Source organism: Salvelinus namaycush, chromosome 18 (genome assembly GCF_016432855.1).
Source record: "Salvelinus namaycush isolate Seneca chromosome 18, SaNama_1.0, whole genome shotgun sequence".
Lineage (NCBI taxonomy): Eukaryota > Metazoa > Chordata > Actinopteri > Salmoniformes > Salmonidae > Salvelinus > Salvelinus namaycush.
In genome coordinates, this window is record NC_052324.1 from 30,980,424 (window position 1) to 30,988,377 (window position 7,954).

Genomic DNA, 7,954 nt, shown 5'->3' on the forward strand with positions numbered 1-7,954 from the left:
ATTTCACTGGGCTGATGACAGAGGAAGGCCCTAAAAATTGTCAAAGACCCCAGCCACCCCAGTCATAGACTGTTCTCTCTACTACTGCATGGCAAGCGGTACCGGCGTGCCAAGTCTAGGACAAAAAGGCTTCTTAACAGTTTTTACTCTCAAGCCATAAGACTCCTGAACAGGTAATCAAATGGCTACCCGGACTATTTGCGTTGTGTGCCCCCCCCCGAACCCCTCTTTTTACGCTGCTGCTACTCTCTGTTTATCATATATGCATAGTCTCTTTAACTATACATTTAAGTACATACTACCTCAATTGTGCCGACCAACCAGTGCTCCCGCACATTGGCTAACCGGGCTATCAGCATTGTGTCCTGCCACCCACCACCCGCCAACCCCTCTTTTACGCTACTGCTACTCTCTGTTCATCATATACGCATAGCCACTTTATCTACATGTACATATCGACATGTACATACTACCTCAATCAACCTGACTAACCGGTGTCTGTATGTAGCCTCGCTACTTTTTATAGCCTGTCTTTTTACTGTTGTTTTATTTCTTTACTTACCTATTGTTCACCTAATACTGTTTTTGCACTATTGGTTAGAGCCTGTAAGTAAGCATTTCACTGTAAGGTCTACCTGTTGTATTCGGCAAACGTGACAAATAAACTTTGATTTGATTTGATGGTGCCTGCATCTGCTGGTCAGTCTCAGCGGAGGGAGAGAGCAGCAGACTGAGTGTCCTCCTCTCAACATCCCTGCTCTCTCCCTTTACTCCACTGACACTGACCAAAAAGGGACACCCTCTTCCAGCTGATGGCGAAACTCGAGTCGCATTATTTCTGCCTCATGCACAAATTCATGTTGTTACTCATATGAACAGAGAAAGTGAAATATTCCTCGAAATTAAAAAAGACAAGCCGCTAATAATAACAACAACGCAAGCCTATAGATACACTTTCCTACTTATTCATTACTGCTGCAGTGCTTGTTGTAGCGCTGAGTGGAAATAGGAAGAACTAGTGTTGAATACAAAGTGTTGACAGTTCTGAGTAAGAACTTAAACATAAACTCACTCATAAAAACAGCATATTTTTGCTGTATTCGTTGACAGTTTCTCTCTAGTCATGGTTTTAAACGTTTTGAAATCTCACAGTATCAACTTTGCTGTAGCTTTTTTTTATGCCTGCTTCGTTACCGCAGACAGGGTCATCTGAGCCATTCGATTGGCAGCTGTAGGCCTATAGTGCATTCGATTTGCTCTCTGGGCCAACTGGGAATGCAGAGTTTGTACTTTCAGACACATGAAATGGTTAAATATTGCAGCAGTTCGCCTACCGGGCACGCAGAGTAGCTGAATCGGGTGCACCTTCCGCAAACAGCCTGAGACTAATAAAAAAGATAGGAACACAAGGCTTTATCGTTGAGTTTTTTTACAGAAATGTTTGGCGATCAACTAGGAATGCCTTGGAGATGCGAGCAGTGGTTAAGCAGTGGTTGGTGACCACTGCTCTAGAAAGTTGAGTGAAGTTCAATCTTGTGCTTCTCTCTGTGGGCTGATATTTCTGCATGGCTGTCCCTGGGAGCTGCTCGGCAGTCTCGGGCTACTGCACTGCACGCACAGCTTAGAGGAAACATTGGTCAAGACCCTGGTGAGGATGATGAGCACTCAGATGAGCTTCCCTGAGATGGTTTCTGACAGTTTGTGCAGAAATCTTCCGGTTGTGCAAACCCACAGTTTTATCAGCTGTCATGGTGGCTGGTCTCAGACATCCCGCAGGTGAAGATGACGGATGTGGAGGTCCTGGCCTGGTGTGGTTACACGTGGTCTGCGGTTGTGAGGCCGGTTGGACGTACTATCAAATTCTCTAAAACAATGTTGAGGCAGCTTATGGTAGAGACATGTACATTCAATTATCTGGCAACAGCTCTTGTGGACATTCCTGCAGTCAGCATGGCAATTGCACGCTCCCTCAAAACTTTACACATCTGTGGCATTGTGTTGTGTGACAAAACTGCACATTTTAGAGTGGTCTTTTATTGTCCCCGGCACAAGGAGCACTTGTGTAATGATCATGCTGTTTTATCAGCTTCTTGATATGCCACACCTGTCAGGTGGATGGATTACCTTGGCAAAGAATAAATGATTACTAACGGTGATGTAAACAAATTTGTGCACAACATTTGAGAGAAATTAGGTTTTTGTATGTATGGAACATTTCTGGGATCTTTTATTTCAGCTCATGAAATTTTTGTTCAGTGTAGTTATATGCTATGAGTCACTTCATGGGGCATGGCATGTGTTTGTCTGTTTAACTGCGTGTCGGAACCCATAGTTCGCCGTGTTGAGATATTGATGGGAAATTACTTTGCGCACATAATGTGTGCATCCCAAATGGCACCTTAATTCCTATTTAGCACACTACTTTGCCTAAGGCCTATATGGCACTGTAAAAGGGATACTTCGGGATTTTGGCGATGTTATCTTCTACATTTAGTATGAAGGAAATTGGAGGTGGTTTCGCGGGGCCAATGCTAATTAGCGTTAGTGTAATGACTGGAAGTCTATGGCAACTGCTAGCCTAGATACTATAGACTTCCAGTCATTGCGCTCACTATTTAGCAATAGTGCTAATGCTAGTTAGCAACTTTCTTCAAACTGCACGCAGAGACATACAGATGGTATCCACAAGTTCCTCTGACTCTGGGGAAGTAGATAACGGGCTTCATTGACAAAATCATGAAGTATCCCTTTAAATATAATGACTGTAATGCATGTAATAAGCAGTCCCTGTAATGTGGTCTGTGTGTAGCTTGTGTAGAGGAGTCAGGCGCAGGACAGCAGATATGAGTAAATAAATGTAATTTACTCAAAATAGACAAATACAATACATTAAAGCGAGCCCACATAACGGACCGTATTTCATACAAACAATTACTCACAAACAAACATGGGGGAACAGAGGGTTAAATAATGAACAAGTAATTGGGGAATTGAAACCAGGTGTGTAAGACAAAGACAAAACAAATGGAAAATGAAAAGTGGATTGGCGATGGCTAGAAGGCCGGTGACGTCGACCGCCAAACGCCGCCCGAACAAGGAGAGGGACCGACTTCGGCGGAAGTCGTGACAGTACCCCCCCCCCCCCCTTGACGCGCGGCTCCAACAGCGCGCCGACACCGACCTCGGGGACGACCCGGAGGACGAGGCGCAGGGCGATCCGGATGGAGACGGTGGAACTCCCGCAGCAACGAAGGGTCCAAGACGTCCTCCACCGGCACCCAGCATCTCTCCTCCAGACCGTACCCCTTCCACTCCACGAGGTACTGAAGGCCCCTCGCCCAACGCCTCGTGTCCAGGATGGCTCGAACAGCATATGCCGGGGCCCCCTCGATGTCCAGAGGGGACGGAGGAACCTCCCGCACCTCAGACTCCTGGAGTAGACCAGCCACCACCGGCTTGAGGAGAGACACATGGAACGAGGGATTAATACGGTAATCTGGGGGAAGCTGTAACCTGTAGCATACCTTGTTCAGTCTCCTCAGGACTTTGAATGGCCCCACAAACCGTGGACCCAGCGTCCGGCAGGGCAGGCGGAGGGGCAGGTTTCGGGTCGAGAGCCAGACCCGGTCTGCGGTGGCAGTCGGCGCTCGCCTTCTGCCGCCTCACATTCCGTTGCAGGTGCACATGGGAGGCGTCCAATGTCTCCTCCGAGCGCTTAAGCCATTCGTCCACCGCAGGAGCTTTGATCTGGCTCTGATGCCAAGGTGCCAGAACCGGCTGATACCCCAGTACGCACTGGAAGGGAGAGAGGGTTAGTGGAGGAGTGGCAGAGTGAGTTTTGGGCCATCTCTGCCATGGGGTTGAATGCCGCCCACTCCCCCGGCCGGTCCTGGCAATATGACCGCAGAAACCTACCCACATCCTGGTTTACTCTCTCCACCTGCACGTTACTCTCGGGGGGAAATCCTGAGGTGAGGCTGACCGAGACCCCCAGACATTCCATGAACGCTCTCCAGACCCTGGACGTGAACTGGGGACCCCGATCAGAGCCTATGTCCTCAGGTACCCCGTACTGCCGGAAGACGTGAGTGAACAGGGCCTCCGCAGTCTGTAGGGCCGTAGGTAGACCGGGCAAAGGGAGGAGACGGCAGGACTTAGAAAACCGATCCACAACGACCAGGATCGTGGTGTTGCCCTGTGAGGGAGGAAGATCCGTCAGGAAGTCCACCAACAGGTGCAACTACGGCCATTGTGGAGCGTTTGCCTTAGCGTTCTGGGAACCTGGTCTGTAGGACAGAGTGAAAACAAAACAGGTAAAGAACATGGCCCTCCTTGCCTGGCGAGGGTTCAGTCTCCTCGCCGCCCAGATTGCGGTGGTCAGTCCAGATGAGAAAAGGGTGTTTAGCCCCCTCAAGCCAATGTCTAGCGGTCACTCTCCATCTCCACCCCTGAAGTGGAAATGCGATACCCTAGGAAGGAGACGGACTGTTGGAAGAACAGACATTTCTCAGCCTTGACGTACAGGCCATGCTCCAACAGTCGACCAAGCACCCTGCGCACCAGGGACACATGATCAGCGTGTGTAGCGGAGTATATCAGAATGTCGTCGATATACACCACTACACCCTGCCCGTGCAGGTCCTGGACAATCTCGTCAACAAAGGCCTGGAAGACTGATGGAGAATTCAACAACCTGTACGGCATGACGAGGTACTCATAGTGCCCTGAGGTGGTACTAAATGCCGTCTTCAACTTCTCCCCCTACCGGATACGCACCAGGTTGGATCCTGAGATCCAATTTTGTGAAGAAGCGCGCCCCGTGCATTGACTCGATCGCACTGGCGATGAGAGGCAGCGGGTAGCTGTACCTCACAGTGATCTGATTGATACCACGATAGTCAATACACGGGCGCAGATCTCCATCCTTCTTCTTCACATAAAAGAAACATCGAGGAGGCAGGTGAAGTGGAGGGTCGAATGTATCCCTCCCCAAGGGATTCGGTGTTTCCATATGTTATGTTATGTTTCCATAGCTGCCGTCTCCTCCTGTGACAGAGGATACACATGACTTCTGGGAAGTGCTGCGTCTACCAAGATATTTATCGCACAATCCCCCCGTCGATGGGGTGGTAATTGAGTCGCCTTCTTCTTACAGAAGGCGAGAGCCAAATCGGCATATTCTGAGGGGATGTGCATGGTGGAGACCTGGTCTGGACTTTCCACCGTAGTCGCACCGATGGAAACTCCTACACACCTCCCTGAGCACTCTCGTGATCACCTCTTGAGAGCCCTCTGTTGCCACGAAATAGTGGGGTCATGACAGGCCAACCAGGGTAGGCCCAGCACCACGGGAAACGCAGGAGAATCAATAAGGAAGAGACTGATTCTCTCTTTGTGACCCTCCTGCGTAACCATGCTTAGTGGAGCGGTGGCCTGCCTAATCAGCGCTGACCCTAATGGTCGACTATCTAGGGCGTGCACAGGGAAGGGCATATTCACTGGAACAAGGGGAATCCCTGAACTATGGGCAAATGAACGGTCAATAAAATTCCCAGCTGTGCCTGAATCTACAAGCGCCTTATGCTGGGAATGCGGGGAAAACTCAGGAAATGTAATCAACACATACATGTGAGCAACAGGGGGCTCTGAGTGAGCCTGGTGCCGACTCACCTGGGTTGACACGATAGTGCCCTGCCTGCTGCCTCGACTCCCTGAGGAACCCCCCCAGCACCGACCAGCGGTGTGCCCTCTGCGGCCACAGATGGTTCAGGGAATGGCCCCTCCTCCGGTCGCCCTAAGTGCAGCACCTCCCGATCCGGACGTCCGCGGGTAGCCAGCAGGTTGTCCAGCCGGATGGACAGGTGCACCAGCTGGTCCAACGTGAGGGTGGTGTCTCGGCAGGCCAACTCCCGACGGACGTCCTTGCGCAGACTGCACCGGTAGTGATCGATCAGGGCCCTGTCGTTCCATCCTGCGCTGGCCTGCCAGGGTCCGGAAATCCAAAGCGAAATCCTGCACGCTCCTCGTCCCCTGCCTCAGGTGGAACAGACTTTCACCCGCCGCTCGACCCTCTGGCGGGTGGTCGAAAACTGCCTGAAAGCGGCGGGTGAACTCTGCGTAATGGTCCAACACCGCGTCTCCTTCACTCCATACGGCGTTGGCCCACTCCAGGGCTTTGCCTGAGAGACAGGAGACGAGGGCGGACACGCTCTGCAATAAAAAGGACCTCGCTAGACGCAGGCGACGAACCCCCTTCATAAACCTGGAGACCAAGGGATGGCGCCCCACTGGCCTGTCCATCCACACCGCATGTTAGGCAGATATAGCGGCCAAATACCTGCTCAGTGTAGAGGCTGCCAAGTCCTCATCCAAGCGAGACTACAATTATTGAAGGACATACTGCACCCCACATGACTCGGGCACAACCTCAATACCAGTGCACCAAGAGCAGATCAACCATCAGCGCAACTGGTATGCTGCGGTTGTAGCCGGCACCCTTGCGCTCTGCATGGTGTTCATTACACCCTCCTGTAGTCCTAACATAGATAATTGGTACCGTTCAGTGACCAAGCCCACAGACTGAGGTGGTGCAGCCTCAGATGCCACAGAGTTCCCCCGGCCTGAGACAGCAAGTCCTGTCTCAGGGGAAGTTGCCAAGATGTCCCAGACAACAGGGACAGGAGAAGGCTGAACCAGGGTAGTCTGGGCCAGTATGGGGCTATTAGAAGCAGACAATGCTCTGCCATCCTGGTCCTGTCCAGCACAGTCTGGATCAGGGGAAAAGGAGGGAAATGCGTAAAGCTCCAGCCCTGGCCAATCGTGAGCCAGAGCATCCAAGCCCAGAGGCCCTGGTGGCTCCAACATGGAGTACCACAGAGGGCAGTGTGCATTGTCCAGGGAGACAAACAGGTCCACCTGCACCCTCCCGAACTTGTCCCACAGGTGCTGCACCACCTGGGGACGTAGGCTCCAGTCCCAAGGTGGCATACCCTTCCTCGAGAGCATATCCGCTGCCACACTCAGGATGTCAGGTATATGCGCTGCACATAGAGACGCTAGACAGCCCAGAGCCCAGAGAAGGAGCTCCCGTTCTATAAGATTGAGGAGGTGAGACCTCAGTCCACCCTGATGGTTGATGTAAGCCACCACTGTGGTTTTGTCCGTTCTCACCAGGACATGTCTTCCTTTCAGATGTGGAAGGAAAGACCGCAGGGCCAACAGTACAGCTCAGAGCTCTAGTACATTGATGTGCCTGCTGCTCCAAGGGGGTAGCCAACAGCCACTGGCTGACCTGCCCTTGGTCACACCCCCCCAGCCGATCTGGGAGGCGTCATGCTGACCCGCTCCCGGCAGCACATCCTCAGCATCTCCACCCTACCTGAGAGAAAGGAGCGACAGCGCCACCTCAACAATGCCCTGAGGCCCTGTGCGGTCACCTGCAGCTGGCGATGATGGTGGCGCATTGGGTGCAGCCAGTGGGAGGTGATCCACCGCTGAAGAGCCCGGAGATGGAGCACGCCCAGGGAATCAGCAATGAGGCTGCCGTCAGCAAGCCCAACAGGCATTGGCAGGTCAGGGCGGATACCACCCGCCCCTGCCGAAAGTGGTCGAGGCAAGATGGCTCGCCTGAACCCTTCTGGTGGGCAGACGTGCTCTCATGAGGACTGAGTCCAGTTCCATGCCAATGAAGGCCACCTTCTGGGTGGGCGTCAGATGACTCTTCTTGTCGTTTACAGTAATGCCCAGCCTACCGATGTGGGTCAGGAGCATGTCTCTGTCTGACAGGATCTGCGTCCTGGCCGGGGCGCAAATCAGCCAATCATCCAGATAATTGAGGAACAACAATCCTCGGTACGTGAGAGGTGCCAGGACAGCATCCATGCACTTTGTAAAAGTGAGGGGTGCCAAAGAGGCCGAAGGGAGGAACCATGAATTCGTAAACCGTCCCTTCAAA